A 15,102-nucleotide genomic window follows, 5' to 3' on the forward strand; every position below is an offset into this window, starting at 1 on the left:
CAGATCTAGCTCCTGCTGCTACTGAATTCTCTACTTCCAGGATCAGAGAATGACGTTGAGCATTTGACACGGCCTCAGTCTTGGAAAGACCTGCCAGTCAGCTAGTAGCAGGTCAGTTACATCAGATCCCTTAGTAAAATCAGTGATTCATACTTACCTGAAATGATACTCTGGAGACAGGTTTGCCTTCCTGCCCACAGTAACTCTGCAAACACTACCATCTAAGGACCTACAAAATGTCTGACCTACTCACAGATAAATGACATTTGCTCAGAGTAAAGGACTTATTTTACAGCAAAGGAAGTGTAATACCAGGCTCATGACTGTGTAGTTCACTAGTTTTAGCATGTATTTCATCGCTCAGAAGCATCCACCTTGATAGAATAGTGGAATGGCCTGTAGAAGTCTCAGCTAAGGTACCAGCAAAGGGACAACGCCTTGTGGGCTTGGGGTATAGTCCTTCCTGGTGTAATTGATCAGATAGATACATAGATGATAGATAGATAGATAGATAGATAGATTGTCAACCCATATGAAATAGGATTAACTCTGTTTCACCACAAATCCAAGTGACTCACAGATACAATTGCAGAATTTGAGACTCTCATCTCCACAAACTTAGTCTCTGCTAGTTTAGAGGTCTTAGATCTCAGGGCAGGAACTCTTCTGCCATAAGTTTCACTGAACTGGGGGCTACAACTGCCATCTGGCCACTTTGGGCTCCCTATGTCAGTGAACCTACAGGCAACAAAAGGAGTCCCTGTGCTGGAAGGCATGATCAATGATGATTCCCTTGAAGAATGAGGGCTGCTGCTACACGCAGGTGTGTCTATCTAGAACCCAGGGGATTCCCTGGGGCTTCTCTTGGTCTTCTCTTATTACTGAGTCTAATAATCTCTATTAACGGAAGTTGCATCAAGAATGATTAAATAAGACTAACAACTCAGGGCTGAAACCCCTCAGGGGTGAAGGTCTCTGTCACCACATGGGGCACGCAACTGAGCCAGATCAAAATGTTTGTCAAAGATAAGGAAAATCTAGAATGGGTGTTAAGGACACCGTGACTCACCAGTATCTGTGCTGCCCTGGGATCAGCTGCAGCCGCAAAGGCTATAGCTTGATTTGCTAACCTTCGTTAAGCCTTTTAAGGGATTGCAATGGGCCATTACCTTAAAGACCTGAACTTGTATTTTTTTCCTTATGGGAAAAGTAAGAACTTATTATCATATGGTTAATAAAGTCAGGATATCAGATCTGAGCAGCCCAAGAAAAGGATCATGACAGCCTCTCCTTCCCTCTTCTTTGGGCTGCGTGTGAAATGACAGCTACCCTGTTGCCATCATCACTCATACCCTCAGACTCTGTCACAATGCTTACCGTCATCGAGGGAAGAATCAAGGTGTTTCTATGAAACCAGTCCAAACAGTATTTCATGGTAAAGCATAACTAGGGAAGCACAGATCAGGGGAGGGTGAATACCGGCAGCTGGGAGTAATTCAAGAGCCAGTTCTTGATTCCAACGTTGGTTCTAAGAAAAGCAAGAAGAGCCTGCACGTGCTGCCCTGAGGGTATAAACTGGCTCAAAGTCTGGAACGTCCTTGATGTGCAGTGGGGCAGATACTTGCTCACCAAGTTTTCTCCAAGAAATGCAGTCACTGAGGGAAGAACAGACCTCTTGTTAACAAGATCAGCTGCCTTAGAACCAGGAGGCAGAATAAAGAAAATGAGAAGACCGTTGCACAGTTTGTGTTAAATAAGAACTCAAATGTTTTGTGTGGATATGCATATACACAGAGCCACACCCCCCCACACAGACATCAATGAGTGCTTGAAATCTGAATTGAAGAAGAGGACAGACTAGAGCTTTGTTCAGGATTGGAATGTCTCCACTGATAAACCACTGGATTGAGATTCAGATAGCCATGGAAAGGACTATTCTTGGGACTCAGTAAAGACAATAAACCCAGAGTCCAGATTAATTCAGTCTATGTGACAAGTCAAGATTCAGTGACCTAAGCTGGGTGTCTGTAAAGGATCTCCCTACACAGCACCCCCACAGTTTTTGCTTAGGTAGTAGGCTAGTTTTGTATTCAAAATACAAAGATGTGTGATGAGCTATGGGAGGACTCAATAAATACTTATGGAATGAAGAGCAGTTGCTACAAGATTTTAGGGCAATGCTAGAAAATACCTCTGAATTTATAAAGGTTCAAACAAACAACATTATCAGGTTATTAGTTTCTAGTAATTGTAAAACTAATTATTTGGAAAAGATGACTTAAATGCTGCATTAACAGTACATTGTTAGGGGTCTCCAGAGAAACAAAACCAATAGGATATGTGTGTGTGTGTGTGTGTGTGTGTGTGTGCGCGCGTGTGTGTGTGTGCATGTGTGTGTGTGAGAGAGAGACAGAGAGATAGAGAGAGAGAGAGGAGATAATTCTTTTAAGGAATTGGTTCACATAACTGTGGAGATACAAGTTCAAAATCTGTGGGGTAGGCTGGCAGGGTAGAGACCCAAGGGAGAATTGCAGTTTGAGTCCAAAGGCAGTCTGTTGGCAAAATTTCTTTTTTATCAGAGGGTATATGTCCTTTTTATTTGTAAGGCCTTCAACTGATTGGACGAGGCCCACCCCCACTAGGGAGAGTAGTATGCTTTACTCAAAGCCTATTAATTTAAATGTTAATCTCATCCAAAATACCTTCATGAAAACATCTAGAACAATGTTTGACCAAATATATGGATTCTGTGACCTAGACAAGTGGACACATGAAATTAACCATCACCAATAATAAGTGAATATTCAAGCATATTTAATTGGATTATAGTTATTTCTTTACATTGAGACAATGAATGTATTTGTTGAGTTCGCAAGACAAATGTTTTGACTTGGTTGTTAAAGAGCACATTTAATATACATAAAAGTAATTTGTTGTCTGTGAACTCCAAAGCAGTATCTGGCCCTAAGTGTGGTCAGTTAACACTTAAAGTTTTGTGGTATGGTGGGTTTAGAAGGTGGCCAATTTGTCTTGTTTTCCTAGGACTCTCTCAGTTTGGGTGCTAAAATTCCACTCCCTCAGAGACTCCTCAGGACACCAGTCACCATAGGGTGCTGTGCTTAAAACTTCTTTACTTCCCAAAAGGAACAAGGATTTAGGGGTGGCTTGTGCTGGCCATATAAAATAATTTACATTTAAACATGTGTGAATTACTTTAGCATGCTTCCTCCTTGAGAAGAATCTTAAAACAAGCAAAGAGGACCAGCAATGGGACATTGCCCTGGGTGACTTTATCATGTGCTGTGGCTAACTGGGGACTTCACCAAGGACAGTCTTGGTGAGTTCTCATCCAAAACAGGATTTAAGCTCACTGTTTGTTTCTGCGGCTCTGAGAAAAGATGGCTGTCCTAGTAGTGGGCACTAAATCAAGTCCATGATTGGTTCTGCCCTCGTCTAGGTCATAGGAGCACCCGTGACAACACAGGAGTGGGTCTACCAGGTGGCCAGAGCCTTCCCGCACAGCCACACCATTCCACCTTGGCAAAGGTACACTCTGTCACCCGCACACGATATTTGATTGCTTCCTGGATCCACAGGCTTGAACGGTATGTAGAAAAATGTTCAAGATTCTAGAAATTATTGTGGGCTATAGGCTAGAGCCATGGAGTTCGTGAATTTAGGGAAAGTAGTTGACAGGGGAGATGGAAGGACGCTGGCTCCTCATTGATCTCCCTCTTCCAAGTACCCTGCACAACTTCCCTTTTATTTACTTACTTTGCATTCTGGGTGTACACACCAGGTTTTGCTTAATGAAAATATTCTCTATCTTGCTAGGGTGTTTGAAAAGACCAAAAATATGAGATTCAGAGTATTTATAACATTTACCCATACAGATATGATTATGAATATTTTAAACCATTTGAGGGCTGAAATGACCCCATTATGCAATATCTTATACATATAAATATTTCTTTTTCTTTCATTTCTAAATACAGCATTCCTCCCCTCCCTTTTTTACACTTTAAGGCTGAGGACTTGGTCAGATTCCAGCTCTGCTGTTTTCTAGCTTTGTGACTGTGACAAGTAGATTTGAGCTACTTGAGCCTCTGTTTCCAGGTGTATAACATGAGTGTAAAAATCCTGACGTTTTGAGTTCTGGGAGGATGAAAGGAAGTAATGTACATAAAGTGCCTGGCATGTAGTTGCTTGATAAATGGTAGCTAGTGTTCTACTAAAGTGACCATGAAGCTTCACAATGGAGCCCTTGCGTACCTCTCCAGTCTAGTTTCTCACGCCCCCCTTATAGTGCACCCCATTCTGGATTGACTATCTCTACAAGTTCTGCCAGGAACGTAACAGACCTCCAGGACAAAGAAATTAAGGAGTTTTCTGAGCTTTTTACCATGTGTCTAGGAAGGGTGGCCACGGACGCTCGAAGTACGAATTTATAATGCCATTCTGCACAAAAATCTCTTTGCTTTGAATACACTATTCTCATCTGCCTGTGGTCCCATTTCTCATCTTCTTCAGCAGATGAATTGCTAGTGTTCCCCCAAGCTTCAACTTAGGAGTCACCTCCTTATCCCATACTCCTCCCATCGAGACTAGGGGCCCCTCCTCTGCATCCTACCACAGAACCCATGGGAAGTCACTGCAAATGCATGCTTTCACATTTTACCCCTCACAAGACCAATTTAGCAAACACATTTCATGGCGTCTGTATGACCACAGGCTATTCTAAGAGGCTCTCCCTACTCACAACCCCTGGATGGCCATGTTTGCATAGTGTGACCCTCCAGGCCACTCCACCGACCCCCTCCAGTTGAAACTGGAATCGTTACGAGCCCCTGAGCCAAGGTCTGTGCTATGAATTATGATTCATGACTTGTCACGTAAGGCAGTGGATTCAGTCCTATTTGTACATCAGCATCACCAGCAGAACTTTAAAGCAAATGCGCATGCTATGCATTACATCTCTAAAGATTCTGATTCAGTGGGCCTAGGGTGGACCCATGCACTGTACTTTTTTTAAGCCCTTTAGGTGGTTCTGAGAAGCGTCCAGGACCAAAGACTCTCTGGGCTAGCATAGAAAGAAGAGCTGGTCTAATTAGATTCTATTGCAAATTTGAATGAAGGAAAATGGAATGAACTTTATAATGAGCAGTGCAATGGAAAGTGACAGAATTTAATTGGACTGAGCAGGGTTATGCAATGTCAAAGGGACTTGTCATCTGAAGTTACCAAGGAGCAGAGCACATGTGGATAGTGAAGAAGTTGGTCGTTACAGAGGAGAGCAGAGCTGATATGCAGAGAGAAGCCGGCACCACAAGAGAATGAAAGACAAAGACAGAGAAGGAATATCACAGGGAACAACAGGAGTAGACAAAGAGATGGAACAGAGGTGGAGAAAGAGAGAGGACTGGGAGAGACAAACGGACAGAGAGAGCGTGTGTGAGTGAGAGAGAAGCCCCTTTCAGAATGGCTGCCATCAGCTTACTCCCCCAAACTAGAAACCTCTGTGGATTTCTCACTCATTGACATCCAATCTCTGCCTCAAAAACAATCTCTGAAGTGGCTTTTTCCCTTCTCATCCTGTTGCCACTGCCTTATTCCCAGCCATCATGAACACCTGCTGAGACTACGGCAAAACCCTCAACCTGGCCTCTCTCCCTCTAAAACCCACCCGCCTGGGTCTATTCTCAACACTATGGCTATTCACCCCACCTCTTCCTCTCTGTATGAAACCACAGGCCTTCCTGATCTGGCCAACCTGCCTTGCCACCTCTACGAGGACCACCCCGCCCCCGAAGATCTCATACCCCTTCCGAGCAGATCAGCCCCTCGTCTTTGTACATGCGGTTCCCTCTTTTGTTTGTAGCAATCTCACACTCGGCCTTCAAAACCTAGCTCAAAAATCACCTCCCTGGTGTCTTTTCGCCTCCTTCAGACATGGTTAGCTTATTACAAAGCTCCTACTTTCCCCATTAGACCGCAAGCTCTTTGAAGACAAGGACTCTTTCCCACTGATCTCAGAGGCACTCAGTGGGTGTGTTGTCAGTGAATTTGAGGAGTGGCGTGTAATAGGTGAGCAACAGCTACAGAACCGGGGCGTCCCGGGCGGGTGGGCCAGCCCTAGGTAGGTCTCTGCATCCCCACACTCTGCTCCCAGATTGTCAGTGTCTTGTCTTCGGCCACGTTTATATCCACAGATCCTCTACAGGCTCCAATCAGGTTTTTCCCAAAGCTCCATGGAAACCTCAGCAGAGGCTTCTGGAGGTGATGGTTGTGGGCTGCAAAGACGACAGATGGGCTGAAGCAGCCACTCGTCCATGTAGGTATTTGAACTGCCCAGATGCACATAAGAACAATCTCCTTCCTTTTTATTTGGAATCCTAAGAAAATGCCTAGATATGAAAACTTAATTTTGAAAAGGGAGAAGACAGAAATGTGAATTAACTTATTCTCCATGACCTGAACCACTTATAGCCTCCAACAAAGCTTGCGGGGGGAAACTCTGAGTACAATCGATGTTGAAACTATCCTCCTGATGCAGAAATGAATATACATAGAGCAATTTCTGACCAGCAAATTTTGTATAAATATGTAAAATCTGTTTTGCATATTTTGTCCCTGTTGACAGTGATGACCAACGGAACAAGATTTTCGCTCGCTAGAGGAAATGCAGTAGCATGCATCAGGAAAATTAACTTGGAAATTTCTAGAGGATAAGCATGATTTTGGGGCCTAGTGAATGTCAATTCGAGAATTCTCATGAGTCCTAGTTCTTCCACTGGCTGAAAAAAAAACAACCTTAAAATCTTGAATTATGTGCTAAACATTTTCATTTTGCTCATAACTCCCTTGAGTCGCTTGGCATTTAATGGAAAATGAGTAGGAAGGGGAAGATCTCTGCCAGCTGAAAGGACAGAGACTAGTCTGGGCAGAGTGTTTTGTAGGGTGCAGATCTGAGTGTAAGCCAACTATTTTAAAAGCCTTCGTTCTTGTATGCTAGCACATGACCTCTCCAGAAGGGTGAGGAGATGCCAGAGGTACATATTTACCATCTGGAGTGAACCATGCAATTCATCTAGAAACCTGCATCACCATGAACTTGAAATTAATCACAGTGATGAATAAGGAGAGCATGCTGGGTCAGAAAGGTCAGTTTCATTTGATAAGAAAGGAACACGTGGCCTAGCTGGCAATGTGCTGACATTCATTACCTTCAGGAAAACTCTACACAGCCTCTCCCTCTGGAGAGGACTCCTGGGAAAGAAAAGGGCTCCCTCTGAGGCCATAAAAATGAGAACCCCTTCAAAGCCATTGGCTTTTGATGGTGTCCAGAATCACAAAGATCAGGGGCACCTGGGTGGCTCAGTTGGTTGAGCATCTGACTTTAGCTCAGGTCATGATCTCCCGGTTTGTGGGTTCGAGCCCCGTGTCTGGCTCTGTGCTGACAGCTCAGAGCCTGAAGCCTGCTTCGGATTCTGTTTCCCTCTCTCTTTGCCTCTCTCTCTCTCAAAAATAAATAAGTATTTTTTTTTAATTATAAAAAAGAATCACGATGATCATAACTCCATCCGATGTTGCTCTTTTTTGTCCTGAAAGGGAAAACATCTCTCCATCCACGCCTATGAGGTTTCCTGTGTTTGCTCAAATCATGTCAGAAATAGAACATCTAGTTAGTAATCAAGCACCAGTTGGAGCTGTTTACTACTGAACGCATGGTTTTAATTTTGAAACTCTCACTCCATTGTTCTTTAGCACTGTGAAGGGCTTAGAACTTAACTAACTACATCTCCCACTTTGGCTTGGGAAACCAAGAACAGATCTGGCTTCAACTCCAAGCAGGCTAGAGCCAATTTTGTTGGGTTTTGGTTGCTGCTGTTACTTGTTTTTGAAAGAGACGTGGACAGAAAAGAGCAGCCACGGGGATGGTGTTTGAAGTCTGCTTTTGGTGTTTGGGGAAATAGGCACCTATCGCTATAAAAGGCATTTCCTTCCAAATGTCAAAGAATTCTTCACTGTTTCAACTTAGCTCTCGAAACTGAAATGTTTGGGGAGTCGAAATCTGTTAAGCAATCAGAATTCAGTGGGTAAGAGAAGAAATGAAGTCATCCAACAGAATTCCTTGCTTAATGAGACTGTAATCCATAGTTTTCTCTTGAAGCGATGCAGCCTAGAAATCGGTTTTGTGGATGAGTCTAAGTTCTTGTACTTTTCTGCTTCTATGTCTTAGAAACCCTCATTCCCAAATTTTACTCTCATGTCCCTGAAGGTGACTTTTGAATCTGTGTGCGCTGAGGAAATGACATCAAACAGAGATGGGTTAAAATCACCACTTTGCCTAAGTTACTTGGACCCTCTCACTCTCTGTCTCCTCATCTATAATATGCAGATAGTGATAACTATCTTGCAGGGATTATTTTAAGACCAAATGAGATAATGCTATGTTCCCTATTTGGATAACATACACAACTCCTTTAAAGTAAAATGATTATGTAAAATTCACTGTTTACTTAAATTATTTTTATCATAATGTTACTTAAGTGTGCACATATAAAACTAGACAAAAATTCGTTTAAGACATACACCCACCTCTACTTTCCAACACGTACAACACAAATTTTTAAAGTCAAATTATAATGAAAATATAATCTCTAAAATTCAAATAAACAACATAAATTCAATAGAATGGATGTTTCACTGAAATTAAATGCATTGACAATGTGAATTTGACATAGTTATGCAAAGGTCCGTTTGGGTTCAGTGAGGCTAACGATATCCAGTTCCGTGGCATAAGTGTCCCAGGAGCTCAGCTCCTGGAGAGCTCTCTTGGCCTGTTTGCCATGACATGATGGGTTGTAGGGCCCTTGTCCATCTTTGTCTGAGACGATTGCTTGGGCTAAAGAGTGGTCTCATTTACCCAGCTACCTACAATCCCAGACAGGGTCACAGGGGACCCTAACGGGCCAAGTTCAGCCAGAGGGAGCCTTCATTTTGTTGCTCAGCTGTGAACAGTCTCATAGATACCCATTCTTGAGCGGGCTTAAGAAACCCACTGAAAAGTCTTCAACAGAGGGGCTATATGTTAACTTTATCTTTTAGGAGATTCACTTTGGCAAAAGTTTTAAGGACGGGTTGGAGTGGCTGAGAACGAAGTTAGGGGAGGACAACTGGGCCATAGAAATCCTCCAAATTCATGAGTTTGACATTCAAAACACCACAACGCTCACTGCTCGCTGGCTTTATCTTCTACTTGCTAATATGGAGCTTTAGCTTCTGCTGATGTGCCTTGCTTTACCTTGCCCGAACACAGTGTTTTCTTGTCTATTCACTTTATACTGACACATTCCTCTTCACTTATGATGTCTTTTCCAAGCCCTTCTCAAAAATCTCAGGGCAGCTGGGTGGCTCAGTTGGTTAAGCGTCTGACTCTTGATCTCAGTTCAGGTCTTGATCTCAGGGTTGTGAGTTCAAGCTCCACATTGGGCTCCATGCTGGGTGTGATGCTTACTTAAAAAAAAAAAAAATCCCAACCACCATTTAGGGTTTATCTCCACCCAGCCTTCCTTGGTTTGTTCAAATTACCCGATACAAGTCGCAAATTACCTGTTTTGAGGTATTTTTGTTCAATGTTAACATTTGTCTCTTCCAGCAATTGGGATCAAATTTGATGGCAGGGACATGTCTTGACCAAGTTGACTTTCCACCTGGTTTTAACTTAATGCAGCTCATTGTTTCTGCTGGTTCTCAGTAATTTACTGAATTAATAGATGAATAAATAAACCACCCGCTGACTTATCTTACAGACACCTGTATTCAGGTATAAGGAAATTATTTAGTAACAGCTTAAAATGTATTCAAACTGGATGTTTTACATCAAGTTCATAATGAAACATGAGAGTTCAAGATATACAAGCTTGTCAGAGATCTGTAAATGAGATTTATTTAATGAGTTATTATGCAAAAGAACATATAGAGGAATGAAAAGCCCCAGAAAATGAGTGATGTAGAAACATGCTTGGAAGAATAACAGTTTACTGATTTATGAGAAAAGTAAAAATAGAAGTGAACAGTGAAAAGTCTGAAATAATCTTTTCCCCATATGTTTTGTTTCATGTTTGTTTTGCTTCTGACTGTGAAAAAAACAAAGTTGCAGATGAAAGATGGCACTTTTAGTTGGTAGGAACAGGGTACTAGTTAGCAACATATTGAAACTGTATAAAGCAGTAAGTTAAAAAAAAATTAGAAATCTGGGACCTACAGACAAGGGTGGAACCATACTTTAAACTGTAAGTTTAAAAAAAGTTAAAAAGGAGGTGCACCTGGATGGTTCAGTCAGTTAGGCGTCTGACTTCGGCTCAGGTCGTGATGTCGTGGTTCATGGGTTCGATCTCACGTCAGGCTCTGTGCTGACAGCTCGGAGCCTGGAGCCTGCTTGGGATTCTGTGTCTCCCTCTCTCTCCACCCCTCCTTCCACTTGCACTCTATCTCTCAAAAATGAATAAATTAAAAAAAATTTTTTTAAGTTAAAAAGGAGCCAAGTTGTGATGAAAAGAGCTGTTTGAAACATTATTTTTTTTTTGAATTTTTGTCCTATCTTGTATCAAATTTTCAAAGTAGAGGAAAAAGTAATTGACTTAGTTTGGTAATTTTTAAAATAGAACAGTTTGTACTGATGAGATCATAATCCAAATGCTCCCTGATGCAGCTGTTGTCACTGGGGAGAAACCTCACCAACTGTTCATCATTTTTATTTTCTTACACCTATTAAGGTACCTTTCAAAAACAAGGCATTTAATAAGTGTTTGGTGAATGAGCGAGTGAATGAGTGACACATGAATAATTAACAACGTGCAAAGCAGTCACCTGGTGACGGCTCTTTATTCTCAAAGGAACAATCTTCATAGGCCCATGCTTGAAAATGCAATTTTTTAAGGGACAGAAAACGGCATGGCATCTTAGATTGTCTTAATCTTGGTTCTAGACCCCTGGCACAAATATGTCCCCAGTTCTGGTCTCTATCTGCATTCCTCTGACCTGGAATTCTCAGTCTTCTCGTGGCCTCTCTGGCTGGGCTGTGGGATTTGCACCACCAGCTCCAGGTCTGACACCCAGCTATAATTTGCCCCTAGTTTGTCAATAGATTAAAATATTAGATTGGCGTGGGGGGAAAACGTAGTTCATGTAAAGTCAATACCTCGTTCTACTCACATCATTCACTGTGGCATTTCTTCCCCTTGCTATAGAACTTGAGCTTACCGGTCTTTAACTTTCAGAACTCAACCTTTTTCCCTTTTATTATACAACCATTTCATGTTGGCTCTTTTCCCAGTGTGCTGGCACTTCCTCAGTCCTCCATGAAATGTTAAAGAGTAACAGATGTAACCCTGCAAAACGTCAACCAATTCAGCGAGTTCACTGTGAAGTAAGTCACACTCCTTGTAACTTTGAATACAGCTTCTTTAAAAACAATCTACTGTCTGTTTCCCGTTCTCTTTCTGGGTTCTCTGTCCTTATTTCTAGTCCATAGTGTGGTACTATATTGATACTCTACCAATCAGGCAAAAACTGGCTGCTTCTGATAGAAGTTCAACTCCCAAGTTGCTTAAGGAAAAAAAAAAGGAACTAGGTGTCCGAGGCTAACTGGGAGGTCCAGGGGTCCAGGGTTATGGATACAACTAGAACCGGGGACACATGTTGTCTTTATTCAGTAACATCTTCCATAGATAGAAGAGGCCACTGAAAGTGGCTTACATGGTCCTTACCACTCAGCATTCCAAAGAGAGAGCCAGAGAGATTGAGTGCCCTGACTGGGGTCCCACCATGGGCCCAAGAGCCTGGGTCACAATGAGGAATAAAACATTGCTGGATGGAGACTTCTATGTTCTTCACAACAAAGCCCAAAGTGAAATCGGCATCTGGCAGCCATTCTGGATAGTTCTAGGCTCCCACCCTCAAATATTACAAAAAATCTACTTTGAGAATCTGAATTACCTATACAGTTGAGCTTAAAACAAAATATACCTAGGAACAAGGTAGACTCTCCAATTAGTATAAAAACCAAAGTCTCAGGGTGAGAAACCACGCATTTCAGCTGTGCTTTTGAATAAACTCAATCAGGTGAATAAGCAAGGCTGAAACAATAGCCCTTTCTGAGCCAGAGTTTACACAATACAGTTCACAGCAAAGGTGATAAACTCTCCAGAGAGGAGGACTCTCCAGGACTTTTCCTCTGTGTTGGCCTTGGCTTGTCAAGGTATTCTCTGTAGTAACCTGACCTTCAGTTTTGCACAGGCATCATTTATAAGAGTTAATTACCTTCCACCAGACAACATTTACTCTATTGGCTATCTCCAAAGAAAAGAGCAGCACTGTACTGGAACCTTCCATTTAAGGAATCAAGTAGGGCATGGGTGCAGCCAACTAACACAGATTCGGTGCTCGGTCAGTTTTGCTAGAGGAGACAACGATGTCAGTGTAGTTCTTAATACTTGGCCATTTGCCTTAAATAGAGTGTTAGGTTCCCTATCTAAGTATTCTGCCCTTTGCCGGGAAGATGAGTTGACTGGATGACTAATTGTTTTTTTTTTTCCCTTTGCCAACCACTGTATGTGATCCATTGTTATCATCGTTAAGCAACATCCAGTGGCTTTCTCTGGGAATGGCATACAAAGTTAGAAATACACGGGGAATACAGACTTCCCCTATGATGTCAGCTTTTATTTTAGTTTAAACATTTTGAAAGGATGTCCCAAGTAAGCCAGACATCTTGTTTACAATGAGGCAGTATTGCAGAGTGTGGGCAAGACGACAATGCGCTTCTGGTCCAAGTTACCACTATGCAATCACGTCAAGTTTCACGTTACATCTGATACGACCACACATGACCAGCTTTTCCACCCCGAGAGAATCTGCAGATTGAATGTGGCTGAAAAGGAAGTTTGAAAGGATAGCTTTTCAGTACATTACCACGGATGTCAGGATTTGAGAATGGATGTTATTTTGTGTAATGAATGATTATTAATCATTTATATCATAACAACATTTGTTAAAGATTAATACTTCTCTTGTGATTTCCTTGCAAATTTTTCTACTCCCTGTAGCAAATAAGGTAGTGAATGCAGAGACCTTGCCTTTATATAAAAAGTGAATTGGGTTATTAGAGAACATTCTCTGAAAAAAGCAGCCAGTCAACCAGCCAATAAGCAGTAGTGGCTCTAGAATTTCCAAAAAGAGGATTTAAAAGTGGTCACTTATCTGGAGGGGACAACGAGAGGACTTGTCTCGAAGGTGCATTTGTGTAACAAGTACACCACCTTTACTCTGATGATATATCTTGGGGAGTGCTATGGAAAGTGTTATGGAAAGGCAAGAGATCCTTGATACCTTGGCATTACCACTCTGTGTAAACTTGACAACCCTAAATAAATACAGTGCAGAGAAAGGTTTTATCTCAATTGACCAAATTCCTGGCTCAGATCTCACCTAGATATGAATCTAACAATGTCACCATTCAGGTATTCGAGTTAAGCAAAACCAGGAATAAATCTCTGTAATCGTTTGACCTAAGTATTATTGTTCACATTCCCCTCTCCTTCCCCCTACATCCATCCTGGTGTAAAGCACTATCCCATACCCTCGCCAGAGCCACAGAGCAAGTTCGTGGGGCCTAGTTTATTAATTCTGTAAACACCATGATATGTCAGGGTCAAGGCCATTACACAATCCCGAATGAGAAAAGCCTAGAGAATAACATTCATCTGTTTTACATGTGAAGGAAACTCAGAAGCCTTCATTTTTCATCTCCCTGCCAGTTGGCTTCCCTGTGAGAAGAGTACCCTCTGGTGCTCAGTTAAGGTTCTAGCCTTCAAACTAAGGAAAAGAAAACCTTTACAACTTGACCAATATAGACAGCTTTATGTGATAGGACTGGCTGTCCTTAAAATAGCACTTTTCCATTAAAAACTGTGTTGTTAGTTTTGTGTTAGACTTTCCCCCTTTGCTCTAATAGAGTATAAAACTAAGCAGGAACTTGGTAGTCCACACAGAAGGATCGACCCAGGCAGTAGCCGAAAAGGTAAGACATGCATTTATTGCCCCCTCATCAGCAACGATTTGAGAAGTCGAACAATTCTTCAGAGAAAGAAGATAGCAATTCTTCACTTTTTACAAAATTTTTTCAAATGTTTATTTTTTTTGAGACAGAGAAAGACAGCGTGAGTCGGGGAGGGGCAGAGAGAGGGAGACACAGAATCTGAAGCAGGCTCCAGGCTCTAAGCTGTCAGCACACAGCCCGACTCGGGGCTCAAACCCACGAACCGTGACATCATGACCTGAGCCGGTCAGGCACTTAACTGACTAAGCAACCCCGGAGCCCCAACAATTCTTCATTTTTGACTGCACAGTCCTTGATAATTTCTATATATGTAAGAAAGAATGATTCACCCTTCCAATGACATTTTTTTCACAAATCATTTATTTGTTACAGGTGGTTATTTGCTTTGGGGATTTTTTTTTCTTGTATCAAGGATTTCCAAGCTGGTGAAGATCTTATAGAGGCTTTTTCCGTAGAGATGAGTAATAAAAACCCTCAGAGTTTCCAGACAGGGATACTAGTATGAAATGTGGGTGATAAAACTGAACATGAGCCTATTGTTCCAACCAGTTAAGTCTGCATTGGGTTGCCTCATCCTTTTAAGAAGATCAAACTGATGAAATGAGGAGAGAAAAGGAAGTAGTTGTTGTGGTTTACGGCTTCCAAAATATTTGCATTCATCCTGTCTTGATATATAGAGTAATGTCTGCCTTGGTTCTCCTCTGTTTCCCCCTTCTCTTTCTCTTCTTTTTTGGGGGAGGTCATGGAGCTAGTGTGTACCATGGTTAGAGCTAGGAAACACAGCTTTATTTTTATTTTATTATTTATTTATTTATTTATTTATTTATTTATTTATTTATTTTATTTGAAAGAGAGAAGGGGGGAGAGATGGAGAGAGAAAGAGAGAGACTCTTAGGCTCTAAGCTCAGTGTGGAGCCAGACGCAGGGCTTGATCTCATGACCCTGGGGTCATGACCTGAGCCGAAATCGAGAGTTGGACG

The 15,102-nt window shown here is 42.0% G+C and overlaps 1 protein-coding gene across 1 annotated transcript in view; it reads left to right on the forward strand.

The window, feature by feature from the left end:
- The first annotated feature begins 3,498 nt into the window (after window positions 1–3,498).
- Window positions 3,499–15,102, forward strand: part of STAT4 (signal transducer and activator of transcription 4) — a 113,402-nt gene continuing 101,798 nt past the window's right edge. Inside the window, exons 1-2 of the mRNA XM_019462523.2 lie at window positions 3,499–3,605; window positions 11,339–11,431. The gene's annotated coding sequence lies outside the window, so the exon portion shown is untranslated. The remainder of the gene's footprint in view (window positions 3,606–11,338; window positions 11,432–15,102) is intronic.

Source organism: Panthera pardus, unplaced genomic scaffold (genome assembly GCF_024362965.1).
Source record: "Panthera pardus isolate Hobbes unplaced genomic scaffold, ASM2436296v1 HiC_scaffold_10, whole genome shotgun sequence".
Lineage (NCBI taxonomy): Eukaryota > Metazoa > Chordata > Mammalia > Carnivora > Felidae > Panthera > Panthera pardus.